Genomic DNA, 16,666 nt, shown 5'->3' on the forward strand with positions numbered 1-16,666 from the left:
TCGTTGTTTTGTGGCATTTTAAAGGCTTTTTTTTAACACTTCCGTGATTTATTCACAAAATGGCCTTAACAAACGTTGCGCCAATTTTATGTCTATTACGGAGGAAAGACGTACAAGGGCCAATGCTACCCGTAGCCTATACATAGGGTTGTTCGTTTTCGGGTTTCATTTTTTTTTTTAAATTCGGGGGGTAAAAATCAGGTGCTATTTTACAAGCTGATAATCGGGGAGAAATCGGGGTTTTTGTGGAAACATTCCAAAATACGGGTTTTTTCGGGTTAAGTTTAGAATGGTGCTCAGGAATATATTAGTGTATTTTTCTCTTTTGGAGCGTTTTACGAGCTCCGTAAGGGTCTGTTTCAAGCCGGTAATCGAGAGGACATCAGGGTTTTCCAGCTATGATTGCCGTCAGTCGCTTCAATGGAAGCATCACCTACGGAGTCCTCCTCTCCCTCAGGTGTCAATGAGAACCCCGACCATTCGAGGGACAGTCGTCTTCGATCAGATATTTCGCTATGGAATAAACCTGTTAAGTTTTCCCAATCTGTTTACGTGACTGACCGGCTCAGGCGTTGTTCGTGAGAAAGGTTGGACGCCAGCAAGATGGCGATGCTACCCAAGAGACTCTGCTGTGCGTCAACACCTCAGCAGTCTAAGGGGGATTGATAGTGCATTTCACAAGCTGCGTGCAGCAGGGCCGAAGCTACGTGGCGTGCCGAGGCGGTCCCACCTGCACAGCGGGGGGACGGAAATGTCCCTCTGAGGCCCCAACGCCTATTGTCGCTTTTCCTCAGCCGGCCTCCACGTAGAATGTCAGGGTGAGTTAGGCACCCTCGTTGGGCGGTTGGCTGAGAGTCGCATAGCGTCCACAGTGCTGCACGCAGATTGCGAAACGAACTATCGGTCACTGTTGTCCCGAGGTAGGGCAGCTAGCGTGTGTGCACCGCAAACTCCGTGCGGCGCAAAAATAAATAGGTTGGTCATGTGGTTTAGGAATTCGGGGAGAAATCGGGTTTAACCCGATTCTCCTGAAATATGTTTGGGGTGTAAAATCGGGTAAAATCGGGCTTTACCCGAAAACGAACAACCCTACCTATACATGGCACCTACGAGTTCCTTGTCGATCAATAGAGGGCGAATGGTGAATGGCTATATATTGAAGATTTGAAAAGCATCACAAAAATATGATTACACGAATTTATCATTTTATGGTAAAAAATACATACCATCCCCGATCACGAAATTTTGTGCCCGCGAAACACTGTTGAAACGCACACTGCGAATCAGTATCCCAGCAAAACAAATACGACTTATTTCTAAAGTGAACGATTGGGGATGAATGCTGCGAACTAATGGAAGGTACCAAGAAAACACGAAGTGGAGTCAGATTTAAATACCATTGCGGATTGGGAAGACCCCAGGCGAAGGTCAGGCCATATGGGAAGCTTTGTCATAGCAGGGAAACTTAAGCCAACACTGAACAACCTCGAGCACGTACGCGTACGTACAGGCGGCACGCGAAGGCACCTCTGGAAGGCTTCCAATCACTTGTGCTCACTAGACGAGCACCGAGTAATTTCCAGCGTGCAAAAGATACCTTTTTTGTGCACGCTGAACGTGTCTGAGGTAGGTCATCGTCGGTTGCAGCTCCAGCACAACTTCAATACCCTACGGCACTACAAGCTACAACCACTACACCTCACACACCAATGACAACAAACCGAACAAGTAACTAACGCGTCAGGCGGCTCAGGCTAACGTTGGCTCAGGCTTCCTGCACCTGCGAATTTTTAAAGTACAGATATGTAAATTTTGCCGACGAATACGTGCCTTTCTTCTGTTTTAAATCGCTTTCTTGTACTTTTGAAGCTCTGTTCATGCTGTTGATACTTATAATCATAGAGTTATTACATATGTGCTTATAATTTGCGCCATCTGCGCCTTGATTTGATGGTCTGTGCTGGCCACCGTCGGGAACAGCCGCCTTCGCAGTCACGTGACGGCAGGCTAAGGCTCTTCTTGGCAGTGACTATACCCCCTCTAGAGAAGTAGCAGACGGCAGCAGCAGACAACTGAGTCTAGGCCGTGGTCTAGGCCCATAGAGAAAGTTAATAAAACACAAAGGCATGATTCAAATAAAAAAACAAAGGAATACAACTATAAAAAAATTATGTATTAGCATTTACACATTTAATTCCAATTTCGAGGGTGCAGGAGCAAGGCACGAGGCTGTAACCACACTGGCTGTAACCACAGTTGCTGTAACTGGAGCAATGCTCTAACAGTCATCCAGGTTGATAGGTAGATGTGCCGTTCTTTTGTTCGTGTCCTTCTTATTAAGAATGGCCTAACTTTTCCGGTGCGAGTTGGAAAGCTGTGAAAACAACGTAACTATTCTTCGCGCAAATTTAACAAGCGATGGGGACGCATATGAATGGGTCACCAGCTACGGTAAAGCGACCAACACTTCATGGATCTTCGACTGGAGAATTCCCGACCCGCAACGGTATTTACATCCGATTATCGAATGATTGACCTAGAGCCATTCAACCTAGCTGACATGCTATATTACTCACGACATTTCCTATTGTGGGTGCAGGAATATTTCGCGGGCACATACCTTGCGACACTGAAATTAGGTCGTTTGCGGTGTATTTATCATACTTGCATAGAAGCAAAACTGTAGCGGAATATTTACTGCGCTTAAATTTCGAAGTACATAGAAAATCATTGAAAACATTTGATACTGACGCTGATCTTTCACATTTTAAATGCACGATTTCGAAACATAAATTTGTTTTAGGCCATTTGCAGGTTATTACAAGGAAATAATTGCTTCGTTTCCACTTTACATATCAAACCCCACAACTCCTCCGCAGTGCTTCTAAACAATAAAAAAAAAAGCCCACGTCCAAAAAATTTTTACTATTTATTTCATTCTACTTGCTATAGCAGATAAGGTTGGTACAGAATATTAACAAAATATGGTACAGTGTACAATGTTCAAACATCACGGTTTAAAGAAAAATATAGAATTGAAATGAAATCATTTCACACCCTAAGAAAGGGAAGAACCAATTTTGATCTGTGCTATTATAGACAATATTCAGGTAGCTATGAAAATTCTGGCAATTAACCCTTCCCATAATTAATGTGGCAAAACTAAGCACATCATTGATAAAGCTATGGATTAACCTCAAACACTTAATATAATTTCTCAACAGGATGGTGTTCCACCAAAAGTGGCGCTGTCAGCACAGCAGTGTTAACAAGACAGCTGGTCACCATGCCACCAACTGCCCAGCTTTCGTGGACATCAAAATAAAAAAAAATTAACAAGAACACCAAGAAGAATGATGCCTTCCTAAAGAAGGCAGTCCCGCTGGCAGCGGTGATCAAGCTTAGGGAGGATCACAACCACAACCTTCACTGTGCCGACGGACTGCGGCTACTGAAGAGCACGGCGGACACCCGAGCACTCTTTTACGAGTACTTCAAGGTAGGCTAATCTCTCCCTCATCCCCGAATTGGTTTTGCAAAATCTCCTTTCATCTGCCCATCGGGGCAGAGTCTGTTTTATTCAAGACGTTAACCCTCGTCTCAAAACTCAGGTTGCCCAGGGAAATTAAAATGCACCTGTCCCAGATCCCACTCAGCCTGAGGATGATTTGGTTTCAGGACGGGCTCACCCCGGCAGAGGCGATGTGCCTGCACCGAGAAAAGCTGGCAGCTACTACTGCTACCATGGAGCACCTGGCCAGCGGTGCTGAGAACCCCAGTGCACGCACAGTGTACCATTGGTACTCAACTTGGCGGGTCGAGCACTATGGTGAACCTGTGGACCCCATCAAGAAACTCGGTGAAAAGGCGGCGATGTATCTACAGCACGGTATGTCACTCACCACCTCCATTTGATTGTCATTGAATAGATAGGGATCTTTTTGAGTCACCAACTTATATGTTGCATAAATCCCTTATTAGCACGGTCAGTAAAATGTTCAAAATGCAGTGCATGCTCCAACTTATGTTTCCTTGCTGCTGCCTGTCGAGGAGTATGACAGTGAGGTGGCACAACAAAGCATACTAATTCGTTTGTCCGGCCCCGTCGTGCAATGCTCACAAACTGTACCCCACACAAACATTCGCGTGCCTTTCATGCCTGACGGAGCGCTGTTACTGTGGCCGTTCATACTTTACCCCTGGTGGGGGACAGCCGACAACGATTCATGTCCTTGCAACCTGATCGGTACCTAGCCGTTCCGCTATGAGGGGTGCCCACAACCTCCAAGGCGAGCTTTCTGCCCTTGGTAACACCTTGGTGCACACACAACTAAAGCCTGGCAGAAGACAAAAAACACCTACAGTAATGGCACTTCTATTGAGCACCGACTATAGCTGCAGTCTGCTTTGGCTGAGCTTGCCATTTTTTTTGGTTTATAATACATCTTTTGTCAACATATTTGATTGTATAATGATTCTCCCTCAAAAGACTGCACATGAACACAACCGAGCCGTATTAATGCGAAAGCATTAACTGTACTATAGAACGAACTGGCGTCATCTGACTGCGTTGCCGGCATTATCGTTGTCCGTAGCAGCGATAAGCAGCACCTAAGTTCTCAATGGCTGAGTAAAACAGCGCGTGAATTTTGTCTGCAACAGTGAAAAACGGCACTTTAACGAACTAAATGAATGGCTTTGAAAAGAAAATTTCGTACATTTTGGTCTGGGTGGAATCCAACCCGGGCCTCCGGGGTGCGAGACAAGCACGCTTACCCAAGCACGACGGCTCCATGGTTCCAGCTGACTAAAGCTGTGCCTAGTGCGTGTGCCATGCTTTCACATTTTCACACGTAAGCAATGTTCAGTGTCTCCAACGAATTTTTTGACTGAGATACCAAAAAGAAATGGACGAGTTTGTCAAGTTTCCTGTATTTCAAGCAAGAATCATAAGCTCATACGAAAAGCCATGAACCAACCACTTTGAAAAGTGTACCTTTATTTCAACTGTGTTATCATGCACAATAGTGAACAAATATGGGCTGTGTAGCACCTAAATTGCCAGAGAACAAATTCTATAGCGGTAAGAAGAAGGGGTTATAGTGGTTACAGATTTTGAGAGGTGCTGGCACACAAAAGGAATTAGCGATAATGGTCTGGAGGCATGTGAAACTCCCACACCTCAGGATGCAGAGACCCCCACTTGCCCGTGGCTCATCTTCCCTACAAGCATAGTGATCTGGACGTGACCGGCGTTCTGTGCTTCCCCGAGGTACTTGAGTGTCATGTATCCACCCAAGGACCCGAGGACATCAGCTTCTAGTTCAGGTGATCAACAATGTTAGGAAGGCTGCTGGTAACCTTTTGCAGGTGTCGACGTCAGGACCACGCAGTCGGAAGACGGGTCTTGCTGGGCTGTCTTGGTCGTCACCAAGATGATGCTCCGCACTCAGCAGCTGGCTGCGGCCAGCGAGATCGTCTTCCTCGACTCCACCTCGCCGACTGACGGCACTCAGAGTACCACCACCGTGCTCCTAGCTGCCACCAAGGCTGGTGCCATCCCCCTTGCAGTGCTACTGCACAGCTGCCAGACAACCGAGAGCTACATTCGTGCCTTCCAGCTACTGAAGGATGCCTATCCGGTCTGCTTTGGAGGAGCGCATGTAAGTAAGCTGTATGCAAGTAACATTGAGACAGACAATGCTCGTAACTAGACAAAGTGGCGAATGCAATACAGTTCCCACACTAAGTTGCAGGATCATTGCACTTTGATTCATCTCCTGTTCAATCAATGCATATTTGCACTTGTTTCAGTGAGCAGATTGCTTAATATTCTAATTTACTTGGTTATAAATATGAGCAAATTCATATGTTTCATTTGTGGAGTGCTGAATGTCATACACACTTTAAAATAGTTGAAAATATCAGTTGGGTATTTGCTGCATCAGCAAGGTCTTACAATAAATGTTTGCATGTGCTGACTTGACTACTTAAGGTGAGAGCCCGATCCACATAAAACCATTTCACTATTCCCTCTTCAGAACTGCCGGGAAGGTCTGAGAGGTCATTTCACTAGGAGTTATTGGGCACACAACTCTAGCGGCAGAAAGATATCTCGTAGAGATGCAATTTGGGCTGTGTTCCCAACCTTGCCCTAATGAATCAGAGTTACTTCAGCAAGTCTTGTCACGTGACAACAAAAATTAAAAAACAGTGGACATGGGAAAGTTTTAGAATACCCTTACTTGGAGCAGGATCAAGTAAATTTTGGAACACGGCCTTGGAGAAGCTGAAAATTGCAGCATGCCAATGTTACATTGGTGCACATGCTAATAGTCATAGTCATCTTTAATGTGGTACCTGCAGCCTCCTCAGGCGTTTATGACAGACAACGCTTCCGCCGAGAAGGCGGCCCTGCGAACGACCTGGCCCGAGGCCATCCAGCTCCTGTGCCACTTCCATGTGGCCCAGGCGGAGTGGCGCCTGCAAATTCAAATTGGGTGGAATGTGCAAGCGCGTCAACAATCCCGAACCTCCGCCCTCCTGCACTAGAAAACACGCCCTGTGCTTCCGCCCCTGCGCGCGAGAAAAAGTGTAAGGGATCCCTCTTTGGTGCGGAGCGGAGTACATCGGTCAAACGGCCAGATGTATAAACAACCGTCTCCGTGAACACGCGAGGGAGATGACGAGCCCGCCCGAGGATTCCGTGCATCCGGTTGTTGTCCACGCAAAAAAAATGTTCCTCTTGCACACCCCGTTTTACCCAAACAAAAATCATAGGGGGACACCGATCTCGATTCGTAAGAGAAATAATAGAATCCGTAAGCATCAAGTCGGCGACAACAAACCTTTCCAGCCCTTCTCTTTCCCTCTCAGAGACAGAGATTAGCTTCCTGCGAGGGTGGGGAGCCCCCCAGCCCACGTGGCACTAGAACTTGAAGGTTTAAAAAAACAGTGGCAAACAAAAACAATCCCGGAAAGCCGCCCTCTGTACTTACTTTTTCTCGCCTTCTGTTCTCGCTTGACCCTCTGGTGCTCTGGTCCGTCTTGCGCCTTCCCCAAGGAATTCCGATGACCCCCTCCCCCCTTCCCCCGCTCTCCGCCGCGCCCCCGACGGCACGAAGCAACGCGAGGTGTCATCCACGAGAGAGGCGACACAGACCAGTCCACGCCGTGGACCAGACTCCCGACCGCCCGCTGTGTTCGTCCCCGCAACGGTCTCCCTGTGTGTCTTACATTTCCCCTCATCCCCCTCCCCCCTGTGTGTTTCTTTCGTTTGTGTGTTTCTTTCGTTTTAAGTCAATGTAGATCACCAACACGCTCAAGTCTTTAATAATAATAAGCTTTTATAACTTGAGCTTTTCTCGTGGATTTCATTACCGTTACACCCAGCTCTTCCGCTAGGTTTAGTAATCGAGGCTTCGTAATCTTATCGAAGTCCATGGCACCTTTGCTTGAGAAACAAACAAAAATGAAGCCGTGCGGTATTTTGCTTTTCCGGAATCCGGTCAAAATCTTACAAAGTTACACTCGAAAACTCGGAAAACGACCAGCACTCACCGACCAAAGCCGCAGGCCCCCGGCGCCGCTCATCCCACCGCTGCCACCAGCTGGAACGTTTCGGCCGGGATGGCCGGAGTGACGACACCTTCGTTCTGGCAGGCGACTTTATTTCAATCACGTCTCAAGCAAAAAGCGCTCCCACGGCCGGTGCAGTGGCATTTTATCGAGTTCGCACCGAAAACTGGGCATGCGCCCGTCCCCCTTATCATGCCGATAAGATACGTTACACACTGCAATAAGGACTTTCTCAATATATGAGATTCAGAAAATTAGTAAAGAAACATAATCCGTAAGCTAATGCCCCAGCAGGTTTCATTTTAAGATAGATGAGTGGTTTTGTATTGTAACTGCGAGGAGTTGTTCCACTATGGACAACATGCCTGTTTTCAGATACAATATCAGTTATCTAAGTCACTTGAGAAAAGTTTTCGTACTCAGATGTGGACGACCTGTTTTTTGTGAGTATGGCACCATTTAGAACTTGAACGTTAGCACAAATGAACTCCAAACATATATGTGTCGGGTGTCTCTAAAAAATGTTTGACTTTTTCCACCTCAATAAAAAAAAAAAAAAGAACTTTTCATTGCCAAAGCCTCCGCCTCCACCGAAGTGTAGCTCTGGTGGTTTGGAACAGATGCCAAAGTTACACAGCTTGCCTTTATCTGGTCCAAAAGGTCTAAACTATTGTTCTAAATTTACAATAGAAAATGTGGCACGTTTCTTGTATTCAACACCATTCATACCTATGCATTCGCATGCTGAGGCTGAATCAGCCATCATTCAAAATCTTCGCTCTTTTTTTATTTCTTTGTGACGCAGATTATTTATTTATTTATTTATTTATTTATTTATTTATGTTACCTCGCAGCGCCTACGAGGCATTACTACGTTGATGGGACGATTATATTTTTATAAATTCAACAGCATACGAAGAGGCTTTGGTGTGGCTGGGTCCAAAAGTAGTAGCGGGGGTTTATGCCGAGATACATCCGCCATAATCGATAGACTCGTGCCTCTTATACTTTACGCGGTGAGTAATTCCCCGAGTGGCTCGGGACGCGGCACACGAAGACCGACTGTCCCAAGAACTTGATGTTGTATATCTGCAACAGGTAGTTAAACGCCAGTTCTTTCTGATTCGAATATTTTAGGCTGGAACAGTAAACCTTCGTTACTGAATCGTGGAAAAGTTCTTACTGACGACTAGGGGAATCACTGACGAAAATATGGCGAATGAAGGCATCCCATTTGCAAATTGAAGTTTATATATAACTATATTAATTGCTAGCATACTATTGGCAGTTCCGGTTTTCGGCAGCCTCGGAAACAAATATGCTTATAGTCAACATTCTACTATGGATTCAGTTACAAAAGTGACGTTCATAGAACGGCAGTCCCGATTAGTCACTTATTGACATTTCCAAGTCATATACTTGCTCCAAAATCCTGAAATGTAAGAAACAACTTACCTAACTGACAAGCGATATACTTCCAACCGTCCGTTGGACCGACATGCCTTGTTGTTGATACTGATAGCAATAATGTGTCTCCGTAATTTAGAATTCCAAACCAAAACTATGCGAAATGGCATTCACCTCGAATTTTGTGCTCAACCCTCCTTTTTTTCTGTTTGGATTACCTCACCACCCCACGTCCCCCAACGTTCCCAAAAACGCGTGATACTCAGAGCCCAGTATGACACCGGTCTGTTATTTCAGTAAAGTAATATTCCGGCAAACTAAAAAAAAGGTGTTTTCAGCTGGAAACCCCTTCGTTTTTGTAAAAGGTAAAATATAGCTGGAACACCTTCTCGAAGTCGCCAAAGGGCATAACAACACCTCTTTCAAGTGCTCAATGCGTGTATTAAAGACATTGCACCTATTATTAAAAAATATATCGCTTTCAAAAGGTGCAGTGGATGTGAAACACCTTCCAAAAACAAATATAGTTGTTTGGAAGTTTATTGTGCAGTGAAGTTTTCTGGGTCCCTTTTTGATAGAATTATACGAAAGGCTGATTCATGCTACATTTTGAAATCGCCAATCAAAATCACAGTAGTGCACACAAGGGCGGTTAAATATGTTTTGACGGATTCGGAGCAGGAGGCAAACATGATATAAGCTGGTGAAAAGATCCCTCTTGATGTCGAAGACCAGCAGCGCTAGTTAAAATGAAGAGAATTCAAATTTTATGTGAGTGAATAAATTCATGAAACAAAACCAGAACAAATGTGGCCAACCGAGAAAACACGACATTTATTAACACACTCGTCATTTTACAGCTATTCTTATATTTCATAGGTAAAATTATGGGAATCACTCAAGCTCCCTGACCACTTTAGCACAGAGCTAAGATACATTATACTTGTATACATTACGCAAAAATAATGCCTTCATATCAAACGTGAAATAAAACTGCAAGCTACACTTACAAATGCGGAATGCTTTCTTGGTGAAGGTGTTGAATTTTCGATTTTAATTCATGAACTTCACAATTAACACGATTACGCAAACTGCCTTAAAATCAGTTTCTGCATCTATGGTACAAATGTGCAAAACGTAATACTATTGTTGCAGAAGGCGTCTCACATGACGGCTAGTGACAGGTAATCAAATTTTTTTTCAGACACTTGGCTACAAACAGTTCTTCAGACTGTTTGTATCCTTCCAACTTGAGTACAAAAAAAAAACAAGAATAGGTGGGATTTGGGTGAAAAAGCCTTTTTACAGATAACACTCTAGTGAAGAGAATATGTATCTCATTTTGATGCCTTTAACATCCGCCCCGCAGGGGGCTCCTGTGAAAGCGGGTGTTTGGAGAGTGGCGTCTCCACGGACCCCGAGCCCTGGAGGAGGCGCCTGCACTTTAGATGCTAGGTGCTCGGTGAGTAGCGTCACCAAGGACCCCAGCCGCGTGGGCCACCATACCCGCACGCAGGCGGCACCTACTTTAGTAGGTGCTTGGTGAGTGGCGTCACTACGAACTCTGAGCCATGTGGGTTCGCCCACCAACATCTGGCTGTGGGTGGCTTAACCCGTCTCCGGGAAAAGGGGGACTCTGGTGGTTGAGCTGAACCCGGGTATATTTGGACCCTTTGGGGCCCCCCCGGGCGAGGCAATACACCACTTCGGCCCCTGCTTCTCGTTGACGGGTGTCCCCAGCTTGGCCCGACCAGGATGATTCAGTCAGTCGCCTCTTCTACACTCTTCTTTCCTCTTTCACCTTTCTTCCACCTCTTTCTCTTTTCGTCTCCAGTCCCTTCCTTTTTCACCTTCTTGGGCAGCAAGGGCCAACCTTGAGTGGAAACAGGTCCTGTCCCTGCAACCACACTAGGGTATAGTGCCAGGGCAGCACTAGTACAGTAATTGTGTCAGCCAAGCCCATCTTGTATGGCACATTATTTACCCGCTTCTTGGGCTCCGTGGTTTGCGGTGCACTCGGGCACTGAACCTTCCTTCCCATGTTATAGGTTCTCGCGCAGAAACCTCCCTCAATCGGCCCCTGAAAAGGGTCCGCACCGAAGTCCAAGCCACAAAAAATACACCACCTACATCTGCCAGATATCCCAAGTTCTTGGTACATCACTCTGAGAATGAGACACAGCTGTCGAAATTATCCCCAGTTTTTTGTCGCAAAAACACTCGAAAATGTTATCGGCAAGGAATTAAAACTCAACAATATGCCATCGGGTGACCTACTCGTCGAAATTGAATCAAGCGAGCAGAGTGCTGCTGTTCTTGCCTTGAGTTCTGTAGCTGATCATGAAGAACAGTCACACTTCACTGCACCTTGAACTCCATCCAAGGAGTTATCTCCAAGGATGACCTTCTTGAGACCACTGACACTGAAATAGTTGAGGGCCTTTCTGATAAAGGAGTTTTCGCTCCAAGGCGCATCTCCCTGCGCCGTGATGGCCAGGGACGTAAAACCAAGCACATAGTTTTAACTTTGCACTCTACCACACTTCCCGACGCGGTATAAGCTGGGTACCTGCATTGCAGGGTTCGGCCCCATGTGCCTAACCGTCGGAGATGTCTCAACTGCCAGAGGTTTGGCCGCAGCTCTCAGAACTGCCGTCGTAAGTCCACTTGTGCCAAATGTCGGAAAAATGACCATTGTGCAGACTCTTGCTCAAACGAATCACATTGTGTGAACTGTAGTGATCCACACCCAGCCTCTTCTCGATCTTGCAAGACATGGAAAGAAGAGAAAGAAGGGCTTACCTTCAAAGTCAAAGAAAACTTCTCCTACCCGGAAGCGAGCCGTCCCTTTGCGTTATTGTGCAAGGGTGGCTATGCGGAGGTGGTGCAGGGGGGCCTGCACCACTGAAGGTGGCAGTGGCAACCCAGGTGTCCTTTCTGGACTATGGGAAGCCACAGCAGTACCCCACGCCCTAGCTGAAATTTCAGCTTCAAGGGAATGCAATCTAGTCTGGTGGGTCTGCTGACCTTCCCAGCCAGAGCGCAAACACTCGCGCTACTGCGGGAAAACTGCCTGAAACCTCTCACGTAGAAGGTAGGCAGTTCAGGCTTGTACACGATACTCACTAAAAGTATTTAAGTTACTGAGTATGTACCATGAAAAATAGTAACTGAATAGAGTACTAAATACTCAAATTTGTAAAGTAATTGAGTAAAGTACAAAATACTCAAAAACGTAACTCGTTACTTTCAAGATACTCTCAAGTTACAATTTTCTCTGCAAGTCATTGTCAAGCACAACCGAACTCAGAAAAATTCAACCTCCCAGCTACTATGGAATCTGCTGGAAATCTCTTAGCTAGACTTTGGCTGCCACTCAAGCTCCTAGAAAATCCCAAGTAACTACGAATGAAATAAAAATAAAAATGTTTTATCTCTTATACCCTTGCTATGGCGAGGACATAGATGAGGGCAGCGCGATGCCCGTTCGCCTGCGGATTGAGTTTCTACACAGAGACTCGCTTCCGAAGCTCCCCTTGTGCCAGGTGTTCATTTCTGCTTTCCCCGTCAGTGCACTGGCGGTGCCGTGCAGTAGGGGGTCGGGGAGTCCAGGCCAGGGGTGAGCGGGCGCCACCGTAATGGGCACCGGCGGTCATTCGTGCTACTGAAGACAATGGGGAGTTTTAGTAGACCGTGTTTCCCCCTCCGCTAAGCCTTTCCGCTACCCGCAACTCTACAGCCAAGGCCATCAGCACGCAGGCGCAGTGGCGGTTTCTTCGTAGCGGAGGGTTAGCGCAGGGGGAAACACGGTCTACTAAAACTTGCTAATTCTGCCTACACCGGGAGCGATGGGCCGCCGGATTAAAGCCGTGTAGTCGCGTCTTACAAGCCTTGTGTGCGAAGAGAGCCTAGTGAAACGAACGTTCGGTGTGTGCGACTGTGTGCAGATGCAAAAGCATTTCTGAAGAAGGCTTTCTTTTATATGCTTTCACTCCATAACATAGAAATATAAACTCCAGTTTACTGTCGACTCGTACCAGACACTTGTAAAACCCACCCTCCCTCCGACACAAGTGCCCTCCCTCTGGCTTGTAGCCTTGTACACATCTTATGCTTTCGCCCGCATGCCCTTCTGCTTTGGGATATCTGTTGCTCTTGGGCTTGGCAATAAAAAAATTGTAAGAAATAGTGCTCTGACGTTTTGCCCAGTTAGAAGACACGGCACATGCCCGCTCCGCTTGAGGCTTCGACACCTGCGTCTCGATGTCACCTCTTTCAGCGGAAGCATGGAAGTGCACTGCATTACCTGGCACGAAATGTATCTGAAATGGCCGGGCGCCTATCCAAAATAACTGGAGTTCAATATTTTCCAAGCTTCCCGCCTCTAAAGAAAATAAAAAAAAGAAAGTAACATAAAAGTAACTCTAAAATGATTACAAGTTATTTGAAAAAAGTATTTAAGTTAGGGTAGTATATACTGACGTTCGAAAGTATTTGCAAGATACCAAGTTGCTTACAAAAGTATTTAAGATACAGTAACTTGAGTAGAGTATTTAAGTTACGTACAAGTGTGACGCAGGCTGCTTCCCAAGCTCAGGATGGGCCGGCGTCTACGGCAACCGTCCCTCCTCCGCGATCTCCTTCCAGGCAGAGGGGTCGACACTCTTGCCCACACTCCCTGGAGAGAGCATCATCGAGGGAGTGGCATGGCTCTCGTGCCGCTCCTGCAGTACCTAAGGGGCAGGAACGGGTGCACTCGGGCGATTCCTCACCCAGCACCTCCTCCGCCCATTCGACTGGGGCTGGTCGTGGACGGGGCATGGCGCCCCATCCTCCGAGCCTCCCAAACCAGCACCAAAGGCCTCGCCTCAAGAAGTAGAGGCAATGGATGAGGGCACGGAAGTCACCATTTATGGGTCTGACCAAAACGACATGAGATGGCAGACTCCAGAAAGTAAACAGAAGAACAAAAAATCCGTAATCTCCCCAAAGTTGTGTTTCTGATCTATTGGTGCCATGAGCGGCATATTTGTTACTTATCATGTATTCCCTTCTAGCTTTACAGGTTTAGCAGCATTTTAGTTTAATTTTTTCATTAATTTTTTAAAGGCACGGCTAAATTTCATTTCATGCAGTGGAACTGCCGCGGTCTTTTACGTAATATTGATGATGTTAATTTTTTTATGGACGATTTACGTCCTATTGCTCTCTCTTTACAAGAGACGCACCTCATTGATCATCATAAGTCTGTGTTGCTCCGCCATCAGGTTTTTAAAAAAGATCGCCCTGCATCTAATTCAGCTGGTGGAGTAGCTGTGGTTGTGCAGAATGAAGTCGCCTGCTCTCAGATTCCTCTTGCTACGCCTCTTGAAGCTGTGGCTGTACGTTTTCTTTTGGACTGCCTTATTACTGTCGTTTCTATTCATATTCAACCAAACACTTCACTGCATCTATATGATCTTCAACGGCTGGTTACACAGATCCCTCATCTATTTTTACCGTTAGGAAATTTTAATGCTCACCACCCCTTGTGGGGTAGTGCCCGTCAGGACTCGCGTGGTTGGGTAATTGAGCGGTCTTTATTATCTTCTAGGCTGTGCCTTATGAATACGAAAAAGCCAACCTTTTCTAGTTCATTTAAATATATTGACCTTTCAATTTCATCTCCCTCAGTGTTTTCTATATTTACTTGGAAAGTTTTAAATAGCCCCTTTGGGAGCGACCACTTTCCAGTCGTTTTGGAGAGTCAGGTTTCCATTCCAAGCCTCATGAAACGCAGTCTACGTTGGAAACTGGAAAAGGCAGACTGGGGCCTTTTTAAGCCAAACTCGGAGCTCAAACCTTGCATGTTCTCGCCATCATCACATGATGAAGCCACGACTTACATTACAGATCAGATCCTAAATGCGGCCTTTCGCTCCATCCCTCAGACTTCATGTGATATTGCAAAAAAAATGTAAGCCACGGTGGAATAAAGATTGCTTCACCACTAAGAAAAACAGGATATGGCTAGGGGTATATTTTGTAGATATCCAACGTCTATAAATTTGATAGAGTTTCATAGAAATAAAGCTCACGCTTGTTCAACCAGGAAGCAGGCAAAGAGGAAGTCTTGGAAAGGTTATCTGGCCTCTACGAGCAGCTACGTCCTAGCGAAGGAAGCGCGGGAACGACTTCACAAAGTCGAAGGCAAATACCGCTGCTTTACAGTTCCTCGTTTTCCTTCAGTGGATTCGTTGCGCGACCAGCCTAATGTGTTGGGTGAACATTTTGCAGCCATTTCCAACTCCCCCCATTACTCTTCAGCGTTTTTGAAGTTTAAGACAGATGCAGAAAGCACGAAAGTCAGCTTGGCAGGAGAAGCCTCTGCACCCTACAATCAACCGTTTACGATGGTCGAGCTCCAAATGGCTCTTAATGTCCGGAAAGACTCGTCCCCTGGTCCTGACCAAGTACATTAGGAGATGATCCCACACTTCGCAAAGGAATCACTGGCTACCCTTCTCGCTTATTTCAATCGTCTGTGGAACGATCATCACTTCTCTTCCGAATGGAAGCGGGCATGTTTTATTCCGCTGCTGAAGCCTGAAAAAGATTCTTTCTTTCCTTCCAGTTACAGGCCAATAGCAATAAGAATTTGCTTGGGGAAAGCTTTTGAAAGGTTAAGTTAATAAACGGGTTGTTTATTTCCTCGAACAACACAATATTTTAGATATAAATCAGTGCGGCTGTCGACCTGGACGCTCCACAACCGACCATTTAGTTGAACTGGAGACAACTGTACGTGAGGCATTTGTGAATAAGCAGCATTGTGTATCCGTCTCTTTTGACTTAGAAAAGGCTTATGATACCACTTGGAAACATGGCACCCTGCTCGACCTTTTTATGTATGATGTATGGAGTACGTGGCCGAATGCTTCATTGCATGAAGAACTTCCTCTGTGGACGCACTTTCCGTGTCCGGCTAGGGACTACATTATCGGATTCGTACGTTCAGGAAAACGGTGTTCCTCAGGGTGGAGTCCTGAGTGTCACTCTCTTCGCCGTAAAAAATAACTCTCTGTCAGGTCATACCTTCTCCCGTGTCGTACTCACAATATATGTGGATGATATTCAGATTTCTGTGGCATCTTGTAATATGTCTAGCTGTGAAAGAGAGCTGCAGCTAGCCCTAAATAAAAAGATTAATTGGGGAAATAAAAATGGTTTTAAGTTCTCTCCCGGAAAAACTATGTGTCCCCTTTTCTCTGCGTCGTGGGCTTGGGTCAGATCCGACTCCCAGTTTGAATAGAAATAGCATTACAGTAAGACCAGAGAATAAGTTCCTGGGAGTGATTTTCTACCGTAAACTTAGCTTTGTACTTCACCTCAAGTGGCTGAAGCAAAAGTGTATGCAGTCTATAAATATCCTAAAATTTCTTTCTCGCAAGTCTTAGGAATCCGATAAAAGGTGTCTGCTGTGTCTCTATTCCTCTCTCGTACGATCACGTCTTGATTACGGTGCTACTGTGTATGGATTTGCTAGGCCGTCTGCATTGAAGATGCTTGAACCAGTGGACCATCTTGGGTTGCGTCTAGCAAGTGGTGCTTTTCGAGCATCCCCTAACCTAAGCTTGTATTTCGACTCTATTGAAATCTCACTCGAGAAAAGGCGGCAGCTCCTTAGTCTAGTGTGTGTTTA

The 16,666-nt window shown here is 46.0% G+C and overlaps 1 pseudogene; it reads left to right on the forward strand.

The window, feature by feature from the left end:
• The first annotated feature begins 3,225 nt into the window (after nt 1-3,225).
• Nucleotides 3,226-16,666, forward strand: part of LOC115316361 — a 64,380-nt pseudogene continuing 50,939 nt past the window's right edge.

This window comes from Ixodes scapularis, unplaced genomic scaffold (assembly GCF_016920785.2).
Source record: "Ixodes scapularis isolate PalLabHiFi unplaced genomic scaffold, ASM1692078v2 PGA_scaffold11__112_contigs__length_91849675, whole genome shotgun sequence".
In the NCBI taxonomy this organism is placed as follows: Eukaryota; Metazoa; Arthropoda; class Arachnida; order Ixodida; family Ixodidae; genus Ixodes; species Ixodes scapularis.